The sequence below is a fragment of the Perissodus microlepis genome, chromosome 1 (assembly GCF_051167445.1).
Source record: "Perissodus microlepis isolate ML-2025 ecotype Zambia chromosome 1, ASM5116744v1, whole genome shotgun sequence".
Taxonomy (NCBI): domain Eukaryota; kingdom Metazoa; phylum Chordata; class Actinopteri; order Cichliformes; family Cichlidae; genus Perissodus; species Perissodus microlepis.
In genome coordinates, this window is record NC_140461.1 from 31,970,367 (window position 1) to 31,996,142 (window position 25,776).

Here is a 25,776-nt window from a genome sequence, read left to right on the forward strand (position 1 = left end):
CACTATTTTCTTGAAACACCTGATCGCCAAACACCACAGGCTATCCAAAAGTTTGTTTCCACACAAGAAGCTGCTACCAAAGCATCATTTCATGATGCATTATCCTACATGTATACTCAAAACAGGACCACTTTTGCATAGCTGGTGCATATGCAATGAAGCAAAACACAGCTTCTTTAAAAAAAACAATTGAAAAGTTTCACAAATGTAATTAAAACATTGGCAACAAAACATCAAAGTCCTATTGCTTTCAGTTGGCAGACATTTAACCCCAAGAGACTGACCACTGGATCAGGTAACATGCTTTCTTGCAATGCATTGGACTGGGGCTGTGAGATGGCAGAGACTCTTCAGCTACCAATCAACACCAAGGTTGTTGATTGGTAGATGGGCAAAACACCATGGAAATATTTATCGTGCAGATTTAGTTGTTTGTATAAAAGTCCATTGTGAAATGCCAGTTTTTCACAAGTTCTACCATGTTGTTGTTGACCTCATGTAATTTATGTCAAAGAGCTTTTCTGTTGTAAAGCATTTGATTTACAGGTGTCATACAGGCATGGTGATTCCAGTTTTTATATTGTACCATACTGTTTCCTTTGAACAATAAAGGTGGCTGTTAAAACAAAAATATATTTTTCTGATTTATTTATTGTACCTTTAAAACCTTGCAGTGAATGATTGTAGTACAGTTACATAGTGAATGAAATAAAGTTCATTTTTCTTCTATTTATACTTTTATTCAGAGTAAAATTCTGTTCTATTTAGAATGAAATTAGGGTGTTGTTTTTATTTTATTTTATATTTATATAGTAAATTATCATCATGTAGAGTAAAATATTTGCACTAAATAGAGTATATTTAACTCTGAAAGTATAACTCTGCCATAGGAGTAAATTTTACTCCATTTAGACTGGGACCAAATACTGTCTTTCTCAGAGTAAAATTTTATTCAATTTGAGTAAAATTTACTCAGTGAATTTTACTGTGTGGCCTTCACCACCAAACAAACTGCCTGTGTTTCTGATGGTAGCTTTGAGTGTTTCTATGTGAAAACCTTAGACAAACTTTTCTTAATGAGCATAAATCAATGTGTGTGCTTTTGTTTTTTTTTAATGGTATATGAGCCCTTTGGAGTGAGAAGCCATTTTCTGTTGAAACCTGTTGGAATTGGTATTTTTTATATTATCATTTGTGCTAAGATATATAGCTATATAATCGTTGCCTTTATGTGTCCTAATATGGCTATCATTATGAAGCAAGAGCCAGACAGTCAGAGGATTTATTTTCAACCTTCTAACATTTCCAGTATCTGTGTCTGTGCTGACAAAATGTGCTTTCTTTATCTAGAATGCAGCTTAGTGCAGAGATTAGCTATGTTACACATTTGGAAAGCACCATGTTCTGTTCTTTTAAGGTGCAAGACTTCACACCTTTAAATGTTCATTTGAGATATGACCTATTGCAAGTTCCTGTTTTTATAGGTTAGCAAGACGCTTACTTCTGCTTTTGAGCATACCTCATACACACAAGTTAAGTTCATTGAAAGGCCGTATGTCTATGTATGGTATGGCTGAAAACACACAGACACACATGCACACCCACTCACAGAGAATACAGACACTGATGTTGCTCAGATATGCCTGCTTAAGACTGTCACGTGTATTTGTAATTACATATTCATGTATGTGACAATAAAAATGGCAGTGACAAGGGAGTCAGTCAAAGTTGGCCGAGTTCAGGTGAAGGAATCTTTTCCTCAACTTTGGCTAGACTGGCACCACAAAACACTGTGCAGGTGATGGTCTTGTGTTCCAGCGGGGTTTGTGCCTAGATAAACCCAACAAAACCCATTTTATCTTATTTTCCACAGTAGGAATTTAGGCAAGCAAATTTTCTTTTGTTTGACTTTCATTTTGAGTAGGCAACATTAGGGACCTTTAGAGATCTTTTGTTCGTTATTTTGGCATAGCTCAGTGCTGAAGTCAATAAACAGCTGCATAGCAGTTGCTCAGAATTTTGTCTCTTTTATTGGATGGAGTTGGAGTGGAGGGTCATATTTCTCATTAAGACCAGATTAATCCTTCCCCAGGGATATAACAATCAAAGTTTCCATTTTTCCACTACCTACTATAGAAATATTTATTCAAACATTTGTCTAGTCAATGAACTACCAGAACCTTTTTTTTCTTTTTTACACATTTATTATGTAGGAAAAACTGAGACTTGCAGTTAAAATTGTGCATCTTTTCCGCATATTAGACCTTCTCAGGGAACTGTAGTTAAATGTCTGTGTAGTGATGGAAACAGGAGTTTCCCTGGTCTGGCCCTCAAGATAAGTGTGTGCTGTATTTGGGGGATGATGTAAAAAAGTTTTCCCATATCAACTTAGTAAACACAGAGAGAACGCTGGATTCAGTAATATGAGACATTACTAATAAATATGATCTTCTAATCTAGCCAACAGGATTTGTGGTCCCTCTAAAATCTGTAGAGGAAGTCTGTTTAACTCTTGCGTACGTGTCAAATGACTAAACATGTTAAGACTTACAAGTTATTGTGGAACCTACATGAAAATGAAATAGTGTATTTCAGCATATTCACAATCACACCCCTGAACCACACACCCCAATACTTATCTTGGACCAAACCTGTGTCATTCTGCTGACCTCAGATCACCTTAGACCTGTCCTGCTGTGGATAATGATGTATTATTCATAGGCTGCCACCATCTGGCACATCAGTTTACCCAGCCACCTAGGCAGTAATCCTATCAAATACAAACAAGCAAGGAAGGGGCAGTAATCAGAACAGTCCTTACTCTACCCTCTGTAGTGTTCGTGCCAAATGAAGATGAATTCAAGTTAAAAGATTTCAGACACTGACTTATACATATTTATCAGTGAAAGGATAAAATTTACTATTTGGACTAATGGACCAATTGAGAGGGGCTAGATCTTTTAGAAATCCCTTTTAAATAAAACCTGTCACCACAAGGTGGAGCTCAAAGCACAACAATAAAAGGGAGAAGAAGCACAAACTATTTCCCACACAAAGGGAAATGCAAGATAACTGCTGTCATACCAATACCAACAGAGACTTGTATAGAAGTATATAAGAAACAAAGAAAGAATATAAGAAAATGGCGAGATTATACTGCTCTTAGCTATATAATTCATTTAAAAAGTTTGAGCTCATTCTTTTATCCTTAGAAAGAAAAAAAAAACCCATCATGTTCAATTTACAGCAGAGTTATTAAGCCACCTAAACTGACAGAAAAGCTTTTTAAAAATATAAAATGTGCTTTATTTTTTGAGGTTTGACAGAATTCTTTAAATATAGAAGTTTTACTGGATCTGACTAATAACCAAACTTACAATAATTATGCTGAAGCAGCACCAAGCTGGACAATAGGTCATGTAATCAAATAAATAATAAATAATTCATGTAATGATCACTACATGATGATATCTGTTTGATTTAGATGTTTACTGGATGATTACTGTTTACTGGACAAGTTCCTCAAATTCCTCTTCATCAAGCTTTACCTGAACATTGTGTGTGTGTGTGTGTGTGTGTGTGTGTGTGTGTGTGTGTGTGTGTGTGTGTGTGTGTGTGTGTGTGTGTGTGTGTGTGTGTGTGTGTGTTTGCAGAGCGCATCAGTGCATACTGAGCATTTTTAATAAAGCCCACAAAGTTCTCTGTTGTGGCGCTCATAATCTGCAGAAATAAACATGAAACACGACCTTGTTTCAAATGGTTGCGCTCAAACAAGAAACACAACTCACAGCACAAATTGTTTGTGTCTTCATTTGTGCTACAAATAGAAACAGTTGAGCCTCAGGTTGGGGGGCCACATAACACTCCATGTGTTGTCTGCTTTTCAAGAATTAAAAATCAGAGTCAAAAGAAGAGGTCAGGTTAAACAAACAAACTATGATTGTAGACTTCTGATGTTTGACTTATATGTGAAGATTATATATGAAAATATTAACTTTTGCCCCAAAAATTTATATACCTGAAAATGATTGAATTAACATACTAACAAATATACTTACAGATATACTAACAAATTACATGTGTGTGCGTGTGCATGTGTGTGTTTGTGTGCAAACAGACATATTAAGACATCAGACTGGATTGTACCAAACATGCATTTTTTTTGTAGACTCAAATTTTACCACTAGACAATTTATGGTCTAATCATGAAAATATTTTGCAGATTCATGGTATATAATTCAGATATTCACTTACAGAAGTGTATGCTTGCATCAGAAAAAAAATGGCTTTATCAAATACACAACTACAGTCTACTAAAAGTACACAGAATAAAAATGGTTTCAAATGTATGCAATTCTAGCAGACCTTCTGTATAAATAAAAAATCACAAAGTAGAAACATCTACAATCAAATGCTATTTTGTAAAGGTTTTAAAAGCAAAAGTTTAAGGTCTAATGTGCTTCCTGACACGGCGAGGGGAGTGAGCCGTGTGGAAATGATAAAGGAGGATCCAATCGCAGGCACTTGTAAAGGTGTGAAGGTGGTTTATTGAACACAAAACACAAATAGAAAAACGGCAAACGGGACTGCAGACTATCTAAACTGAGAACAACTAAACTACTAAACACGAATCAGAACACGAACATGAAGGAAGATGGGCAGAGGTAAATGACGACGGACAGCAGGGAGAACACACGAATGGAACATGGTAGATACACAGACAGACCAGCGACTACTACGACAGAAGACACGACTTAAATACACTCAGAGAAACACAGGGAGATTACACACAGGCGGGGGACACAGCTGGAGTAATTAACGAGAAGAGACAAGGGAGGTAAAACTGAATACACTCACCTTGTAGTACCATATCACCCTATTAGAGCACTTTGCTCTCGCTCTGCAGTCCTACTTGTTGTTCCTAGAGTATTTAAAAGTAGAATGGGAGGCAGAGCCTTCAGTTTTCAGGCCCCTCTTCTGTGGAACCAGCTTCCAGTTTGGATTCGGGAGACAGAAACTATCTCTACTTTTAAGATTAGGCTTAAAACTTTCCTTTTTGCTAAAGCATATAGTTAGGGCTGGACCAGGTGACCCTGAATCCTCCCTTAGTTATGCTGCAATAGACGTAGGCTGCCGGGGGATTCCCATGATGCATTGAGTTTTTCCTTTCCAGTCACCTTTCTCACTCACTATGTATTAATAGACCTCTCTGCATTGAATCATATCTGTTATTAACCTCTGTCTCTCTTCCACAGCATGTCTTTTATCCTGTCTTCCTTCTCTCACCCCAACCGGTCGCAGCAGATGGCCGCCCCTCCCTGAGCCTGGTTCTGCCGGAGGTTTCTTCCTGTTAAAAGGGAGTTTTTCCTTCCCACTGTCGCCAAAGTGCTTGCTCATAGGGGGTCATATGATTGTTGGGTTTTTCTCTGTATCTATGAAGCGCCTTGAGGCGACTTTTGTTGTGATTTGGCGCTATATAAATAAAATTGAATTGAATTGAATTGAATGAGACGCAGACCTTCACAATAAAACAGGAAACAAGAAATCACTACACAAAGACGCAGACTGGACACAGATCAAAACCCACACCAAACATGAGAACACAAAACCTGAGAGCAAAAACCAAAACCAGAATCACAGAAACAATCGATAAATAATAATAATAATAATCAACAAAGCACCAGAGAACAAAAAAGCGATCATTCAAAAATAAACCAAAACAAGAGAACTCAAAATGCTGGGTCGAACCGACCCAGAACCGTGACACTTCCTGTCTTACTATGAAATGTAGTTTTCCATTGGGTTTTTTCTAACTTCCTGTTTTGCCTCTTTTCATCAAACAGTACACTTGGTGACCATGTTAGTTGATTGTTAGTTCAAACCTATGAAAGGTGACTAAAATATTGTAATTTTATTTTATTTTAAACTATAGATGAAGAAAGAGCATTTTGTCATTAAAAAACTCGCACACAGACACAATTAGGTTTAACATACTGTGCGAAGCAATCTTCATCAAAGTGTGCACTGCTTTACACTAATGCCACACTGAGCTAAGTACGGTGTATGACTTCAGATGCTGGAATGAGAATTATAGCAGGAGGTGAAGGGTGTGTCCAAAGATTCCATGGATTACAGAGCAGAAAGCATTTTCTTGTAAATTCTTCTAGCAACATCATCACAATAAATCCTCAGCTTAATGCCTGTGTGAAGTGTGTGTCTCTGGGAATGACACAGTACAAATAGGGAAATAAAGAACTTTTCCATATGTGGTTTTAAAGATAAGTTCTTGTGTTAAGAAAAAGTTAAATACAGGCTTTTGCCACATAATTAGCCCTTGAAGTTTGGTTCTCTTTTCCTTTCTTGTTTTGTGCGACCTCAGTGCTCTAAGTATAAAGAATCAACAACTGGACTACTTTGGATTTCTGACCAAGCCAGAAAGTCAAAATTAAGTAGTAAACTAATTTATCTTCAACAAAAACAGGCACTATACCAAGAACAAGATGAACTTTTGAAATGATCATAATATGTGTTCTATACCAAACACACACACACACACACACACACTTATATATATTATTAATTACAGATCCTGCTTAGGTGTGAATTTTTTGTTTCCTCAAGTTAATTATAAGGAAAACTCTTTTGTGCCCCAGACACATTTATGACTAAGGTAATGGAAACTTGAGGTTCCCTTGCAGGTGTTGCTAAATCTTCTATCAGGAACCTTGGGATAAATTGGTAACACTTTATAATAAGTGCACACTATTAAGCATTAGTTAATCATCTGTTAAGCATTAGTTAATGGTTACTTAATTCTTTCTACAGCATCTACAAAGTATTTCTCATAATCAGTTAATAGTTTTCAAGCACTGCTTTAAACACTTTATGATGAATAAGCTATGTGCAACACTTTTTATTAATTATGTTTTCATGTTCTAAAACTCATTGATTAATCATTTATAAACACTACTCTGCATCAGTTACAAACCAGTCATTTCAGGATGTTCAATGGTATACCAAAATCATTGGTAAAAGGTAAATAGATGGTTAACATATCCTATATAATACTATAAACTCTACATGTACTACACATAGTAGTTTCATATTAGATGTTTTATAAACACTGAATATCAGGGTTACATCAGTCAGCTGCTATATCTTAACAGACTTCTTACAATACATTTATAACTGTCACTTAAAGGTTGCCAGTGCTGTAACTCTATGCTGTAACTCACTATCGACCAACTTCTTTTTCGATAGATTATCTATAAATACTCATAAATACCTTAATAAACTTATTTAGGAAGTTACAAACCATTTGCTACTTGTTAGTAAAGTATCTTGAGTGAGCCCATCTAAAGTATATACCTTACAACCTATTTATAGATGTGGAAGTTTTTAAAATACATTGTAACAAAAAATAAATCACAACACACAGGGTAGATCCAGAACGCACTGTATTTTTAAGATGCCAATCACAGAAATATCAGAACAATGCTTACAGATTGGACACACAAATGTTGATACAAAAATAAAAAGTGTCATAAACTATCAGCCAATATTTGAGGTAATACAGAATACGGCTGGATGCAAACTATATGACCTGTAGGTCTTTACATAAACTTTTCAAATAACATTTTCGAAAAGAAAAAAAATAGCAGTAGCAACATTAACTTTTAGAATTATCTGTATTTTTTGGAAATGTCATATATCAGTCTCCCCAATGTACCATTTTTGTGCTTTTTTTGCGAGCCACTCGTTCCACTCAATAACTGTAAGGTGTTCTGACAGTAGTCTATCATTTCTGTTACCCCTGAGTCTCCAGATTTGCTCCTTGTAAGACCTCCAGGCTCTCTCCAGATGTTGGGTATGGGCACCTGTAGGAGGGTCAACAAACCACCTGCTGTGGTTAACAGTATAGTGTTCATACCCTAAATTTGGGAGTACACGATAGGCCCGCCATTCATCACTTATCACTGAGGAACCAATCCGGACATGAAGGATAATCACAGGAAAAGTGACGAAAGTGACTCTCATCAATCACAACAAACTCCCTTCGGCCACCAATCTGCTGACCTGTACGACGTCTCAATCTTTGAACTGCAGCCACACATACCCTCCTTATTTTTTTGGACATTTTACTAAGTGTTGTTGTACTCCCTGCAATGGTGTCATCTATCATGTCAATTTGACGTAATCGCAGACCCTGAGAAAATCTTGAGAGAAAAAAAAACATCCTTACAAAGAGTAATTTAAATCTATTTCATTATTTTTTTCTGTAGTGTTTAAGCTCACCTGTAGATAAATTGCATCCAGCATTGAAGTGAGACTTTAGAACGGCTGAAAAGTGATTTGTGTCTGACAGAGGTTTGTTTGACGTGTTCACCATGTGCTGCTCCACGACAGATCCTATTTTAAAAATAGTAACATGAAATATGTATGTTTAATTATATGCAAAAAGTATTTGTTTAAACTAAACTTAATGTGCACTTGCAGACAAATTTTGTCATTCCTTGTTTTGTTTAATTGTAGCCTTCAATTTACCATTGTGTCTTTTTATCAAATAAGAAAAATGCGATAAAAGGGACTCTGTGTAGTTGTAATGTTAATGACAAGTCTTTAAGGTGATAATCTAACTGACTTCACTTGCTTTAATTTGCCAGACCACACGCTTTAAATGAGACCTCTGTTAGCTCCGTTTTAAGGAGAATTTTGGTGTGAAAACAAATAATACTAATGAATTTTACAGTAACTGTGTCACTTCGTATGAGGTTGAGTCTAAAAACATAATATGAAAATTGATATAGATATCTTACCAAGCATATTGGTCTCCGTTGTTCACCCTTTTCTTCAGTTCCATTTTCTGCTGGCAGACTTTGCATTTTATTTTTCTTTTTAGCCAGTTTGTCTTTAAGCCAACAGAGGAAGCCACGCTTTTGCTGCTTCCTGCTTCCTACATGACCAATAGGAGACCGCGATGCTGTGACCTCTGACCTGTAGGCAGTGTTGCCAACTTAGCGACTTTGTCGCTATATTTAGCGAGTTTTCAGACCCCTTAGCGACATTTTTTTCTAAAAAGCGACTAGCGACAAATATGGCGACTTATTTATGACGTGAAAGGGCGTGTTGCTCTTACTCTGAACAAGCAGCGGGTGCTGCCGTGGGCACCTCACCCGTGCTAAAGTGCTCAGGGGTGGAGGATAGTCCTCCCCAGCTGCAGGAGATGTTCACACCTATGCGTCCAAACTGCAAATGAACCGTGCATGAGCGAAGCCACTGCTCCCGCACTGACTGTAACACAGTCAGTTCTTCTTTTACTGTTATGCTGTTTTTGTCAGGGCTCTGTGTGCGGGCAGGTGGAGATGTGGATCCAAGTGCAGGACTCAGGGACGGAAATGTAACTGAAAACCTCAGCTTTATTGCTGGCACCAAACAAAACAGAACAGAAACCAAACATGAAAACACTAACTGGAACACACAGGCAGGATCTGAGGGTACGACATGACACTGAGCACGGGAAAACACAGGGCTTATATACACAGGGTGGTAATCAGGGAATGGGCAACAGGAGGGAGACACAGCTGGGAGAGATCAGGGCTAACGAGACAAGGGGAGCAAAGCTGCACACACTAACATAAGACATAGACTTTCACAATAAAACAGGAAACAAGAACCACTAAACAAAGACGCAGACACGACACAGAGAAAGACTGGACACTGAACTGAACCGGCAATAAACATGGGAACACAAAACCTAAGAACTACTCCCTAAACCAGAATAAGTGAAAACATAGATTCATCATCATCATCGTCATCGTCATCATAAGCACTACAAGAGAATAAGAAAACAATCAAACACACCAAAATAACTGAAACACAGATTCATCATAAAACCCAACAAAGCACCAGAGAAATTTAAAGAACAAACTATCATTCAAAAATAACCCAAAACATAACAACTCAAAATACTGGGTCGAACCGACCCAGAACCGTGACAGTTTTGTGGATCACAAGGTTTAAAAATACTTACACACACACACACACACACACACAAAGTAACTCCACCAGAGTGCCAATTTTGGGTCACTTTTGCCGGTCCAAACCCGGATAGAGGATCAGGGTTGGAATTGTGACATTAAAAAACAATAATTGCTAAAAGAAATTTAATTTGTAGTTCTAAATAAATTCTAAATGCATTTAGGACGTTTTTTACTCAGTTTATGTCACTTCCACAATGTTATTTCTCTCTCCAACAGCGTAGGTTACAATTACATTAGCATGACCAATTATACAAATTAGGTGATGACGTCATTTAGCGACTTGTAGCGACTTTTTGGACAGCCAATAGCGATTTTCCTTACTGAGGAGTTGGCAACACTGCCTGTAGGTCATAATCAAGCTGGAGTCATGCTTTCTCTGTTAACACGACAAGCCCAGACCGATCAACAGGTGTTCTGGGAATCCATCCTACCTGACAAACCACCCTACCCGTTGTTTCTACGCATGCGCACAACACGAAATTCAGTGGCGAACCGTCCTACCTTTGTGAATATAAGCTACAAACATACTCTGACTGTCAGGGTCCTGGGTCTGGGCGGCCCAGGATCCCTGGGCAGTCATGGACTGGTGACATTATATGTATTTTTGGTGTTGCTGCTGCTCTTTCTCCGTGCTTGTGTGTGTGTGTGTGTGTGTGTGTGTATGAACACTGGTTTGCAGGCGCCTTCGGGCCTGGTGGGTGTGGCCCTGCTGGGGGACTGGCCACACCCGAAGCCACGCACCTGCTGCTGATCAGGCCTTGTCGGGGTTGCTACTTAAGAGAGTCTTGGAGCTCCCACCGACGCGGGATCATTCCATGAGACTCCACGTTAGTCATCCAGTTGAACTGAGTTAGTGTGTGTATGCCCGCGGTTATGTGTCCTGACGGCTGCGTCTATTGTGTCCCCAGGAGAAGTGTGGAGCGCCAGACAGCAGCCAGCCCGAGGAGTGCTGAGACACGGGAGCGGAGAGCACTGAGACACGGACTATTCACGGAGAGACACGACACGGGAGTCAGGGAAAGCACAGGGATTTATTGTTGTTTTGTACCATACACTGTAAATAAACGCACTGTTTGTACATAGAGCACCGCGCCTGGGTCCTCCTTCCCCACACCTCCCACGGTTTGCCATGCCAAACCGTGACACTGACGGGTAAAATTATGTGCCAAACCGTCCTACATTTGTAAATGTGATGTACAAGCATACTTTAACAGCTATAATTAAGTGGCAAATCGTCCTACCTTTGTTAATATGGGCTAGAAGCATACTTTATCTCTGCTACATACAGTCCAGTATATAGAGAGACAAGACGACGAGGCTCCAGTTACATCAGTGCAAGTAAACAAACAATATATATATATAAGAAGAGTGAGAATATAAATATACACTTTAGGACTAGGGGTAAAGGGATCAATAACAATTGAAAATTTACAGTTTGATGATTTAAAGTCTCACACACAACCTGTCGAAAGGGGAGGGGGGCCAGCTGCTTCCAAATAGAGCACATTTCATTTATAATGTTGTAAATCCAAGCCCATTATGTATTCATGATTTGAATCCTGGGTTGTGTGAAATATCAGAAATGCACCCTAGACAAAGTGAATCTGTGAACTAAGGTGTAGGTGTGTTAGGTTATGTTGTGGTGATCCTTGGGTTGGGGGATGGGTGTTCATACTGGAGTGCAAAATTAAAACCAATGGAAGATGGACAAGAAAAGTTCAAAGCCATCAGGTGCTCAGTTTAGAAAAACTAGAAAAGAAGAGGAAGAGAAATGAGCAAAAGATACAGGTAAGCAGATGTGTCATTGGATAACAGCAGGTCATCCTGAAACAATCAGAATCAGAATACTTTATTAATCCCTAAGGAAATTATGTGTGTTACAGTTGCTCCAAGAAGAAATGGTAAAAATAGCAACAGTAACAGACTAAACTCAAAACAATACATTATGTTACAGGTTTTAATATTAATTAGTCATTGTCAGTTGTTGATTTGTCCTGTTCTCATTGTATGACGAATTATGATGGCTGTTTGGTAGCCGTTTGCATACTATGCATACTCTCTCTCTCTTCATATGTGTGTGTGTGTGTGTGTACAACAGCTTTATGTTAATTTACAGTCCTTAATATGTTTTGTCTGTGTGTGTGTGTGTGTGTGGGGGGGTGCCAGAGGGAGTGTTCGCCCAGGGCGCCAAACAGGCTAGGACCGCCACTGTTAACAGCTAAAATTAAGTGGCGAACCATCCTACCTTTGTGAATATGAGCTAGAAGCTAGTGATGGGATTTATACAAATTAGGTGATGACGTCATTTAGCGACTTCTAGCGACTTTTAGGACAGCCAATAGTGATTTTCCTTACTGAGGAGTTGGCAACACTGCTAGAAACATACTCTGACGGGTATAAATACATGCCAAACCATGCTACCTTTCTGAATGTCACCTACAAGCATACTTTAACGGGTAAAATGAAGTGGCAAACCATCCTGGCTTCATGAATGTGAGCTATAAGCATACTCTGATGGGCAAAGTTAAGTGGCAAACCGTCATACCTACTTACATTTGTGCTGGAATTATTCTGTGACAGCAGAAACGTTTTGCCAAAGTAGGACGTTTTGTCAGAACACCGGCATGCGAACCCAGGGGAAAAGGGGGAATAATAACGTGGACAATATGGATGTTCGTGTTACCAGTGGTGAGTATATTTTTTACCTCATTGTATTACCATATTTCATTGTAAACACCCACCGCCTATTAGCAGGTAGCTTTTCGCTAGCTGCTATTAGGCGCTTAGCTTAGCTTTTAGCTACATTTCAGATTTAGATATCGGCAAAAACACAGTTCAGTTTATTTTAATAGTTGTTTCTTGTGGCTCAAGAATTAAATGAGGATTATCGCCTTTGGTGTTACTCTGGGCCAGGGGTCCCCAATCCCAGTCCATGAGGGCCGGTGTCCCTGCAGGTTTTAGATGTGTCCTTGATTCATCACAGCTGATTTAAATGGATAAATTACCTTCTCAACATGTCTTGAAGTTCTCCAGAGGCTTGGTAATGAACTAATCATGTGATTCAGGTGTGTTGACCCAGGGTGAGATCTAAAACCTGCACGGACACCGGCACTCGTGGACTGGGATTGGGGACCCCTGCTCTGGGCTGTAACTTAAAATTGTGCTTTCTGTAATTTAGTTTGTCAGGCCTTCTCCAGCTATTTTGCTGCATGTCTATGCAATATAAATTCACAATAAATGCTCTATATTGTACAATCTAATGCACTATGTTTGAAATACGTTAATATATAATTATAGTCAAATTGGCCAGTTTCTAAATACATAACTAAATATAGTTTGTAATGTTACCATTGTAGGCTATTTATCAATCACTGTAATGCTTTTACTGTTATTTAAATTCTACAAAGTGTACATTATTATTATTATTATTATTGTATTTGTTTTATTAATTTTATTTATAGCCAAGTCTCACTTTGTTTTTAATTTTCTCTAATTCAATTCAATTCAATTTTATTTATATAGCGCCAAATCACAACAAAAGTCGCCTCAAGGCGCTTCATAGATACAGAGAAAAACCCAACAATCATATGACCCCCTATGAGCAAGCACTTTGGCGACAGTGGGAAGGAAAAACTCCCTTTTAACAGGAAGAAACCTCCGGCAGAACCAGGCTCAGGTGTGACTGTTGCCCCAACTGCACAGCTGGCAGAGAGAAGAGTTGGAGATCTGTAAGATGAGGCTAGAGTGGCAAAAGGATAAGATTGATGAGCTCACCAAAGAAAGAGACTATCTAAAGGAGCAATTAGCAGCATGTAAGTCCACTCTTAAAAACATTACATAGCTTGTCACATACTTCCTCTGCTTGAGCACTTACATAAGCATTCTGTTAAGTAATTTTGTGTTGTCTTTTTAACTGTTTTACTACCTCTCTCAAAGGAACCCACAAGTTCTGTCCAGGATTCCAGTGAGGTATTGAGCATATCTTCACTGTCCTCTGATGGGTCTTTTGATGAGAGTTCTGACTCCTCCATGAGCACAACTTCATCAGATGAAGACAGGAAGAAGAGGAAGAAGGGCAAAGCAAAAAAGCACAAGAAGTCAAAGAAACGTGACCAAAAACAAAGAAAAAGAGGTAAAGTGATTAACTTAACAGTTTGATTTTGCATGCGGTGTGTTACATTACTACACTATTACATTACATTAATGATTATGTTCTCTCAATTGCAGTCCAGAATCCTAAGCAAGTGGTCACCCAGTATAACAAGATTTTGAGGCTGTTCAAAAGAGGAGGCACCATGTCTGCTGCCTTTAAACGTCTGGGAGTGGACCGGAACACGATTGTGGCAACTGCTCCAATTGCTGAGCTATTCATTGTTGCACCTGAGAGGTATAAAGAATTAGAAAAAAACAAGCAGGGGCAGAAACTTTCATTGTTTGCTACACAGTGTGCTGCAGCAATCAGTGCAGATCCAGAAACAGAGGAAAAATTCAAAGCGTATAAGTCTTCAGGGAAGTTGCTTCCTCTTAAAACAAAGAAAGATCAGATTTTTGTTCTTTTTTTTACATGGTGAAATGTGGTGAGAGTCCACCATTGTTAACAGCTTGTTCAAGGTTCAAGGTTCTTTATTTGTCACATGCATAGTTATACAAGTATAACACACAGTGAAATGTAGCCTGACACGCTCCTCGACATGTGCAAAAATGGGGGGGGGTAGAGGAAGAACATTATATATATATATATATATATATATATATATATATATATATATATATATATATATATATATATATATATAAATAGTATATACATTGGGTGAATGTGCAGTAGTAGCAGCAAGCAGGTGAATTCTGTACATTAATAAGAATAGACATCTGACTATTTTACAGAATAGACAATATAAACATATTTAAAATTAAAGGAATTTGGAATGTACATTGTGCCTTGGTTTAAGTGTCTGGAAGAGAGTCCTGTCTCAGTCAATTATAGATGATGTGAGAGGGCGGGTGTGTGTGTGTTTAGGGCCCGGATGGCTTGGGGATAGAAGCTCCTCTTGAGTCTCTCTGTCCTTGCCCGGATGATGCGGAACCTTCTACCAGATTGCAGAAGTTGGAACAGTTTGTTGCCAGGATGGGACGGGTCCTTCAGTATCTGCGCTTAAAAGTGATTTGGAAATTGTTATTCATACATTTATTTCATCACAATCTTGAGTGTTGTAATTCATTATTTGCTTGTTCTTTGGAACATCAGCAGTGTTCAGAACTGCTGCTGTAAGGTTTCTGACAAGATCTTCTAAGTATTCAGATGACACAAGACAGCTTCCACAAGTCCAAATCAAGATTCTGGTTTTGACTTTGGGAGCACCAGCATGCATCAGTGAACTTTTACATCCATACATCCCTAGCAGATCTCATCAGGGATCAGGGCCTACTGCCTGTGGGTTGACAGGTTGACAACTACGGGACAGAGCTTTTGCAAGAGTGGCCCCTGGAATCTGGACTTCTCCACCTCTGATCTTAAGATCTGTGGACTCAATGATTTTTTTTAAAGCAGCTAAAAATGAATCATTTAAAACTTGCTTACTTTTGGTCTTTATGCTTTTAGTATTTCTGTTGTGAAGCGCTTTGCAATTTTTATCTTAAAAGGTGCTATTTTAATAAAACTTTACTTACTTGTTTACTTTTCTTTTATATGGCATGTGTAACCCTAGAGAGTTACTAAGGGTTCCAGTGTATTATGAGTGAAGTTGAAATGTTGTGTTCATTATCAAGTTTTATTAAGTAAAATTATTGTGATGAGAAATAATTAAAAAGCAAGTGTCTATGATGTTCAGATTGTCTGTGAAGTATACAGGGTGGGATCAGAGTCTCCTCCCATTCACTGCAAAGTAACTACGTAGATCAGGAAGAAGGGAATTGAAAAAAGTCATTCTTCCAAGTCAGAAATGTGGTTGCCTTCTTTAGTCAGATTTTGCTGAAGAAACAAATCAGGCAACTGTTGGATGAGAGTTTTGTTATTGGTGTCATTCTTTTGGTTGTGCTACAATGACACACTGGCTTCAGAAGTGCCTGTTTTGTTGTTTACTTTGGTCAGGTTTTTGAATGTATGATTCATTGATGACCCAGGCCAAAAATGGCAAGCCACCCCTCCAGGATTAGTTGAGATGATTGGTCTGAGAAGGAAATTAAATTCTTTAGACGAGCCTTGAACTTCCAATTCTACTTAAGTGGTAGGACAGAATTGCACTTCATTGTGCCTTTGCACATTCCACAAAGAGAGACTTTATTTATGACTCTCACTTAAAGGTGTGGGCTGACACTAGAGAGGTTAAGTCAATTTCCCCAGGTGTGTTTTGTTTATTGTTTTCCATAATTTGGGCCCATTTTTCCTTTCATGTACTGCTATTGTTTTTTATTGTATATGTAACTGATTTTTCATGTTGAGACTGATAGGTTGTGTTGGAAAAAATACAAATGAATTCAAGTTCATCAAACCAAGTTCTCTGAGCGTTTTTAATAGTCATCCACTTTTGTCTAGCAGTCGAACCTAACAGTATCCATTTAAACATTAAAATCTGTATCCCAACTATTGAAAGGGGTGTTACACATTCCTCTGTTTACATATGTAAACACATTTTGTACCCCAAATGCAGTCATCCAGGACTTAAGCCCTTTTTCCATAAGCACCTATTCGGATTGACTCAGGATGGTTCGCCAGGATTTTCCATTAGGTCATAGTACCTGGTACCAGGTACTTTTTTAGTACCTGCTCGCCTGGGGTTCCAAACAATCCAAGCAGGTCCTAAAATGTGCCATCATCAGACTGCATGCCACCGATTGGCTGGTCAGTAGTGTCACTCAATGATTCATGAGAGTGTCTTGTTCACAAAAATTACAGCTTCAATTTCTTTAACCCGGCAACAAGGAAAATGGCTAGAAAAAACACAGTTGGGATCCCAACTGGGAGTCCAACGAAAAGCACAGACTGAACAGCAGGTATATTCTTGCTTCAATGTCCACCTTTTTTGTAGTTTTTGTGTCGCATATTAATTACGTAACAGGATACTCTGACGCGCTTCTATGACGACAACCACACAGTTAGGTACTACTGGATTGTAGTGGAAAACCAGTCGATCCGAGTCAAGTTGTGGAGATCCGTGGAGAGTCGATTCGAGTAGTTACTGATACAATGGGGGCTTTGAGTGACAATGCCTTTCAAAGTCCTAACATAAAGTGTTCGTTTAGTAGGACAAAAACAGCCACCTGAGCGAAGGTCACTGAAAGGTGGAAAACCTGTCGCTTGTTTGTTTAAGCTGCACAGTAATCAAACACTCCCACTGAATCAATGGTGTGAATTGTTTTTTCACCAGAAAGCCTGTTAATGTCTTTCACAGTCTGGGTTTTTCAAAGCACCAGTTTCAAGTTGGTACACGCTGACATCATTTTTGCTCTCATGTTTTACAAGAGGTGACATCTATGTTGAGACCCACCTATGAAAATATGGAGGTGAACTGGAATTATACAACCCACTGGCACATAAACATCATGGTAAATATAATAACAGAAGTGTATGCACACCTGCGTCAGTCTCTGGTATAGTTTGGCTTGCAGGTGTTGAGCCTGAAGATCTGGCTGCCTACAAAAATATTAACAAAACTAAAACATGTATGGCAATATGCATGAATGAAGGTCTGGACCAAATCCCATTTTAAAAGTTTTTAATAAAACTGCATGGTGCTGCAAGCTGCCCCATGCTTATTTTCTTTCCTGGATAACTGATAAATAAATAGTCAGTGCATAATTTGAAAAAGAAGAAAAAAAATCCATCCATCCATCTTCTTCCACTCATTCGGGAGAAAAAATCACTACATTAACATGGTGGAGGGTTTGTGTGTCCTAGGGATCCTAGGGGCTATGTCGGTAGGGTCAGCCATGGCTAACTGGTTCTGGGTGCGGGACCAGACAAAGAGCAATTTGAAAGACCCCCTATGAGTATACGATGAAGGGAACGGTTCACCCTGCCTGAGAAAGGGTTACCAGGACCACACCCTGGAGCCAGGCCCAGGGATGGTGCCCGAGGGCAAGTGTCTGGTGGCCAGACCTTAGTCCATGGAGCCCGGCCAGGCACAGCCTGAAAAAGGGACATCAGTCCATCCTCCTGTGGGCCCAACACCCGCAGAAGCCGCCGTAGGGGTCGGGTGCAATGTTTATTGGGAGGCAGCCAGAAGCAAGGCCCTGGTGGATCGGTCCATAAAAGAACCATATCATATTTGTACTCTTACTACCAAACCTTTTTGCACAGTACTGCAATTATAAAGTGTTTATATGTTAAGTGAAATTTAGCAAAGATAACCTAAGAATTTAACTGAAAGTAGAGCCAATACAACTGAATGCCCTTTACATGATTTAGGAAAGGTGCCCTTTTTTTTAACCCTTTCTTACTACGTCATATTAGCATATCCCTGGATGCCATGTATCTGCAGCCTTTCTTATCTTCTTAAGGTGTCTCCTAGTCAGAGCAGACAACAACAGGAAAAAAATCCAGCTCACTGCTTCGAAGCCATGGCATAAAAACTGACACTCTGCTTCAGTGGATATCAGATATCACACTGATTCAATCAGAATACAGTGTACTAATTGCACAGCTTACAGGATTGCCAATCAAGTACATCCCAGTGAGTTCTAACAAACCAGTTACAAATCTACCCCTGCTGACTCAGCAGGTAATTGAGCACTCAAGCAAGGATCAAGTCAGACGAGTAGGCATTCACAAATGCTGCTAGTTTGGATTTTAAGAGTCATTATTGTAAGGAGGTTTCAGGCAACATTATCTGGTAGACAAGTATTCGTGGAATAGTTATTATTCAAGTGCTTTTGTATTTATTTGTTCAGACATACAAGCATTGATATCTTAAGATTCTATGGAGTATACAGACAAATAACTCACAGAACTGCTAAAAACTAAACTTGTGGCTTACTGTCGTTATTTGTTTCCTTTTTTAACATCAGTAGGAGCTTTGTTTGCTGGAAGAAAGGGCAGATTTGGGTTTTGAGGGATTTTTTATACTTTGATGAAACATGCTCTCATGTTGTCTTAAACACAGCAGGTCCCTGCACCCTTCCATGCCCTTGTGAGGGTATGCCAAAGCTGTAATATCATACTGCAACGTATCGCTTCAGTTCTCCACAGGTCACATTCCTTCTTGCTGGTGGAAGACATGAATCGAAGTGAAGGGAGAAACAGGAAAATGAGAAGTGTTAATGCAAAAGTAACAAGGAAAGTTCAAGAAGAAAAGCGGAGAAAATTGGATGAAGGCACACACAAAACAACAAAGAAGAAAAAACAGAGTTATGCGATCGAAGTTCACCAACACTGAACAGCTTCTGGCATGGCTCATCCTTTCTCATCATACACATTCCTGTCTGACATGCTCACAAAGCACCATTGTACTGAACTGGGTCTGACTCATATCCTTACTGCTACCTACCTTATAAGCTATAACCACATATTGTTCACACCAAGACACACGGTTGGCCTTGAGCCACCTCCATTGTGTAGAGTTATGGGCTGACAGTTTTAATACTGCCTGTAAATGATTCTCCGCTGTAGAGAGAGAAGGTGTGAACTTCAAACGATAAGGGGAGAAGAGAGGAGGAGGATGAAGGGGATGTGATATGGTGCTGCTCCAATGTTATGTGACCTAAGGTTGAAGGGGAGTCAGTGTTTACCAAGGTCAGTGTGTGCAGTGTGTGTGGCATGCTGTTTTTTCTCCCCTCCTGGTGTCTTCATTCCTGTCAGCTCATACTGTTCAGGAAAGTCCAAAACATCAAATTTTTACCTGCTTGAGTGCTTTTGTTTAACCAAACAGAAGAGGAAAGCTAGAAGAAGGATATGAACACAGAGGAGAAAATAAAAGAGGATTTGAAAGAGAGCCTTAATTTCTGTATAATAGTTCTATCATCACCATAAAGAGGATACAGCTCATTTCCACTGTAATTATTAGACAAAAGCAAAACAAAAATCTCATAAAACAACGCTCCGAAAGCCTTTGGAGGCTATTAGATAACAATGTTACAGCTCAAACTGCCAATACAAGTCATCCCACAAATATGAACTTTCATCCTCAGTGTAATTCAGCAGGGAAAGCTCAATGAAGAAATGAAAAAGAAAGAATTAAAAAATGTTTATTTGATGCTTTATTTGAATGTTGAATCCCTGTAGACTGAGAAACATAACGGGGCCTTGGAGAATTTGTAATATGACAAATACAAGAAGTTTCAAGAGCCCAAACTTCCAGCAAAGCAGCTCACTCTCTGGCCAGTATAGTCATAGTCATAGCATTTTGTATATATTCATTTAGTTTTCTTTGTCCTTTTTAAACATGGTTCAGGAAGTTTGTAGTCAGATCATTTTTAAACCTGTTTGGGAAGCATATCTAAAATTAAGGTCAAAGGTCAAATGTGACATGATATTTGTAGGTAAACTATAATGTGATATTTTGTACCTCCTTATGCCAGTGTCATTCCTAAATGCTGCCAATACAAACAAAAGTAGCAGAAATGTAATGATGGTTTTTAAGATAAGAAATATTTTATGAAAGTTGGATCTTATTTGGCCTGAAGTTCAAGGGTAGCGTGATATTTAGAATGCCCATTTTTTTCTTTCCCTATATGCCTTTGTATTGTCAGAACAGACAGTGGCAGTAGGAATCAGCGTCTGAACTAGCTCTATACAGCATTATTATGGCTTGCTGTATGGCAGATCCTGGCCAAGAAGAACTTTGAAAGCACTGTGATCTCCAAAACAACTGAAATCCCCGTTTGAAAACTTCTTATCATGCTGGATGAAAAAAATCAAACAAAAAAAAGAACTAAATAATTCTGGCATAACTGCAAAGTATTAAAAAACGTCTATTGTTTGACCTGATTCTCTCATCACTGAGTAAAAAACAAGTTTTATTCATGGCCCTCACATTAGCTGAAGTTCAAAGAAAACAAGAGAAAAGCAGCAGGGTTGAGCCTGTTGTTTTCACCCCTTCACATTGACACTTAAAAAGACATGGTGAGCGTTTGCCCACAGCCATCGTGAAAAGTATAGGCAGGGTTGTAGGTAGTGCTGCACCTACCAAGTCGAGCATCCCTGAGGCAGAGGTGTGTGTCTGTTAAATGGGACAAGAGGGGAAAAAAATCCCCAAATTCCCTCTGTGAATGGCACTGGGTAATTAATCTCCAGCAGGGGTTTGCCCTCCTCTCTGACATATGAGTGACACACAGGCTTTGTGTGTATGCATGAGTGTGTATCTGTGTGTGAGAGAGTTGTTTGACTGGCTCTCCCCCTGGCCAGCTCCATCATGTCTGCTTCTTCTTTTGATGTTCCTCGCTTCTTTTTCCCTTTGCCTTTCCTCTCTTCTTCCTATTTTCACTTCCCTGCCTGCTGTGCTCCACGCTGTCCCTTTTCTCTTTTATTTTTGGTCTTTTCCAAAGTAAAATGAATCATATCGAGAATGTGTGCATGACAGCCCGTAGCCAATGGTAAGATGATATGTATAAATGATGTGTATACAACATATATTGCTCTGGGGCCTGCATGATCTTTCTTCTTCTTCTTCTTTCTTTCTGTCTTTTAAGGTGAACTGTGAACTGAGCAGGGATTAAGTATTTGGACCTAAAGCTGTGTTTGACCAAGCCTATTTTTTTTATTAACAATAAATCTAATGCTAATGCATATAAAATTACTCCAATACTCCATGCTTAATGAAAAAAGGAAAATTGTAAAAGTAGATGAGCGTTACTGGCAGGACATAGTCAGTAAAAGTGCTGGTTTGCTCCCACTGCTAGAAGTGGAAGTACTTGGAATTACTTTATACACATCTCTGCAAGCAAGGACAGCTGATGCATCTGAAATAAAATGAAAGAAGAGAAAGTTTTCTGTTTTTAGTTTCTGGACTTTTTCTCTTAACTTGGATTTATTTTTTATAATAATAGCAGATGTTGTATCCTTTGAAGAGTGGGAAACATAAAATCACGTGAGATGTTTAGAAGCACAATCACAAGATGAAATGATTAATTGATTATTGGCAACTTTCAATTCAAAGGATGCTGTTTGCAGAAATAACATGAATGTGTTCACACTTACAACACTAGCACCTCTTCTGAGGCAGTACAATGGCCTGTTGAGTCTACATTTGGGTGGAAACACTTTTGAGTAAGAGACTGGAGTCCCATTTTTTATGTTAAATATACCTATTTATTTAACCTCCTGAGACCCAGGAAAAAAAGTTTGATTTTGATTTTTTTCATATAAGTATGTATTTCAAGTATCGGGTTGGTAAAAAAAAAAAAAAAAAAAAAAAACACATTGCAAAAACAATTAAAAATTTTAATTTAAAATTTAAATTTTACAACATGTCCACTTCAATGCACAAGGGGAGTTCATTGATCACGAATGTGAAACTAACAAAATTCAAGCACTATTTAAGAATATTAAATGATCCACTGAACTCTGTGTAAGCAGGATATTAAAACATGTTTACATAACAATATCATGAAAAAGTAGATTAATGGTCAAGTCATTGACATTTCACTAGCTGTAAGCCATTGGTTTAGGAACAAGTGATTGCACTGGGCTTTCTATTGCACAATAGTCCATTCATTTATGATATCTGAGAAAGCACTGTGATTTTTCTGGAGACACAGACTAGCATTTGGCAATTCACATATCTCACATATGTTTTACTGTTGCACCCAAGCATTCTGCAACTGAAAGGCTTTGGACTATTAATCATTTCAGGCAAGTAGAGTGCACCATATTTTCTTACACTCTCATCCGGTTGGGGCATCCGTTTCTTGACTTCTGGAGAGAATTCTTCATCACTGGTATTATTCAGGTCTTGTTCACATGTTTGTCCCTTGTTTATCAGTTACTCGGCCAAGAGGAGCTTGAACTCCAGATACTGGGAGTTCTTTTCAGCTTGTTTTATGACCTCGCTATACGCCATACGCTGGTTGGTAAAGAAGGACAAGTCCTGAATTAGATTTTAGTCAATGTACTGCTGGAAATACTGCTGTGGGCTCCAATCATTAAGTGTCATTAGGGTACCTTCATCTCCAATTCTGCATTCTTCCAACAAAGGCATGAACCTAAGATAATGGAAAATTATTTAGCAAATCAAAATTCAGAAAAATGATCTATACTCAAATATCTAATATAGTTCATGTTGAACACTTTTACACCATCTTTATAAGTCAAATCAATTTACTGGAAATTTACTGGAAAACATTTACCCATACTTTTTTTTACTCAAAATCAAAATTTCCAGATTCTCCTACATGTTGGTTTTGGACCAGATAGGACGACGGCAGATTTCAGCTGACCCTGTGTCTTTCTCCATTACATCTGCCCCTGCATCTTGATAATCTTCGTCTGACTCCTTGATTCTCACCCTCTCCTATCTGGCTCACATGACTCTCATCTTCTGAAAGATCTATGTCTGAATCTCCCTCAGTGATTCTGTTAAGAATTCTCTCTGCCTCTGTCAAAGAGTTGTCTACTAGGAAAACGTTAAATACATTTAAGTTCAAAGTCCTGACGTCCACTAGAGTACACATTAAAAAAATTAGTCATTTCCTCTGTGAAACTAAATAAGCTTCGTTCTGAAAACCCCTTCAAATTACTTACTACATGTTGATTTTTGAAAATTCATCAAAATCTGATTTTAAAAAACATTTTAAATGTAAATATCATGCTTACCTTTCTTTCCTCCATAAAATGTGCTTGTGGGCGTGCCAGCCATTTTGAAAAGGTGGAAAAAAGACTGTTGGCAAGGCCACACCCCCACACATGTGACATCATTTTAAAGGTACTGTTGTCCTCTCAAAGGCTACGTTCACACTGCAGGTCTTAATGCTCAATTCCGATTTTTTGATCAAATCCGATTTTTTTTTTGTCTGGTTGTTCATACTACAAATAAAATGTGACAGCAAATGCGCTCTAGTGTGAACGGTTCATGGCCCTCAAAGCGGCCCGCATGCGCAAAAGAAGACGTCACAAACAACGTGCTCTGTTTACTGAAGTAAAAATGGCAGCTACAGAACTAGTAGGTGTTGTTGCAGCAGTCTATCAATTTCTGCACAGTCATAACCGACATAATTTTGACAAATTAATTAGAGAAAGAAGGACACTGAGAAAACAGAGAGCCCGTGCTTTAACAATGGCCTTGTTTGGAGCAGTGGCTGCTACCTCCGTGCAGAGGTATATATGGACACTGAGTCGTCAGGACTCAGCACAGTGGCATGTAGCGTACGAGAGATACAAGCAAAAACTAAATGTGTACTACAGTGCACAAAAATGAATTTACGGGTCTGAATTACTGGTGGCAAATGTTCTAGCCTCTCAAACACAGCCATGTGTGTCTGCATATATTATCTGCATTTTATTTTATGTAAGTGAGCTTCTTTAACTAAAAAATCTTGCTGATTAGTAACAGTGATGGGCTGGGTCTATGGGCCCTAACCTGAGAAGCAGCTATTTGTAAGTAATGTCGAGTGTGTGTTGGTGCTGCAAAGAAGGAAAGCCTGCCACATTAATGACAGCCACACTTATGTAAAGCTCCACGCAGTATTTATAGAGTCAGCTGGGCTTTAGAAAGGGCGCAGTCAGAAAGTCCACAAACCACAAGTCATGGCATGCTGTACTCGATGCACATGGTACACAGTAAAAGTACAAATGTTTCTTAATCAAGGCAGGAGCATGCGGTGGTGAAAAAGCAAAAGATCAAAGAAGAGTTTGCAGGCGATGAAGAGGCCAAAACATTTATACTACCTCTTAACTCAGAGTGTAATGGAAGTGTGTAGAATTCTTATCTTAAAATATGGAAAATGAAAACTTCATGTATAGACCAAACCAGTAACTGTAAAGTGTGGTGTTGATGTTTCCTTGATTTTTTACTTGTTTGGGTTTTTTATGTGGTATGTATGACTGGATACCACTGTGCTGAATGACACCGTGTCTCTGATTGTGACTTCAGTTCTTTTCTGCCATATCTGCCAGAGCTGCATCTGTGTTTAGAGATGCCCAGGAAACACACACACCATGAATACTGACACATCTGTATCTGTATATATTACCATGAAGGCTATTAATAGTAAATACATGAGTATGGCTCTCTTGTAATGAAGGGAAAAGAAGCATATACCCCCTCTGTTCTCCCAGTCGCTATTTTTCTGGTGTCACTGATTCATTTTCTGGAGTACCGTCATCTTCCCAATCCCTGACTGACTAAAATTAGTTGGTGGTAAATTAGTGTAAGTTAAAATAGGTTAAGTAAAGTCATGTAAAATAGCCAGTTGAACAGAAATAATCAGTTGCTTAGCGGTTCCATAGTTCCATAGTTCCAACACGTGGGAGGAGACAAATCCCTTTCAGGTTGTGTCGGGAAAGGCATCTGCTGTAAAAATCAAAAATGCAAAGCTACCCATGGTGGTGACCCCTTGTGAATAATAACAGAATATAGCTTATTCTTTTGCTGAGTATATGATCAAGGAAGGAAGGTGCTGTAAAGTGAAACAGTTATGGCCTTAGTGCCAAAATGTGCCAACAGGTGTTTTACAGCTGACATTTGACTTGTAGTTGTAAACTTCACACGGCCGATTATCTTAACCAGGGTTCCTGTATGTGGCTTCTCCATGGTAAGAAATGGAGTCGTTCAATTTACAAACTTCTTTCCAGTAAATTGTACTA

The 25,776-nt window shown here is 38.7% G+C and overlaps 2 pseudogenes; one reads left to right on the forward strand and one right to left on the reverse strand.

The window, feature by feature from the left end:
- Positions 1 to 7,682: 7,682 nt before the first annotated feature.
- On the reverse strand, positions 7,683 to 8,893 carry LOC146394105 (uncharacterized; annotated as a pseudogene).
- A 3,689-nt stretch (positions 8,894 to 12,582) lies between these two features.
- LOC146394106 (uncharacterized) lies at positions 12,583 to 14,740 on the forward strand (annotated as a pseudogene).
- Positions 14,741 to 25,776: the final 11,036 nt, after the last annotated feature.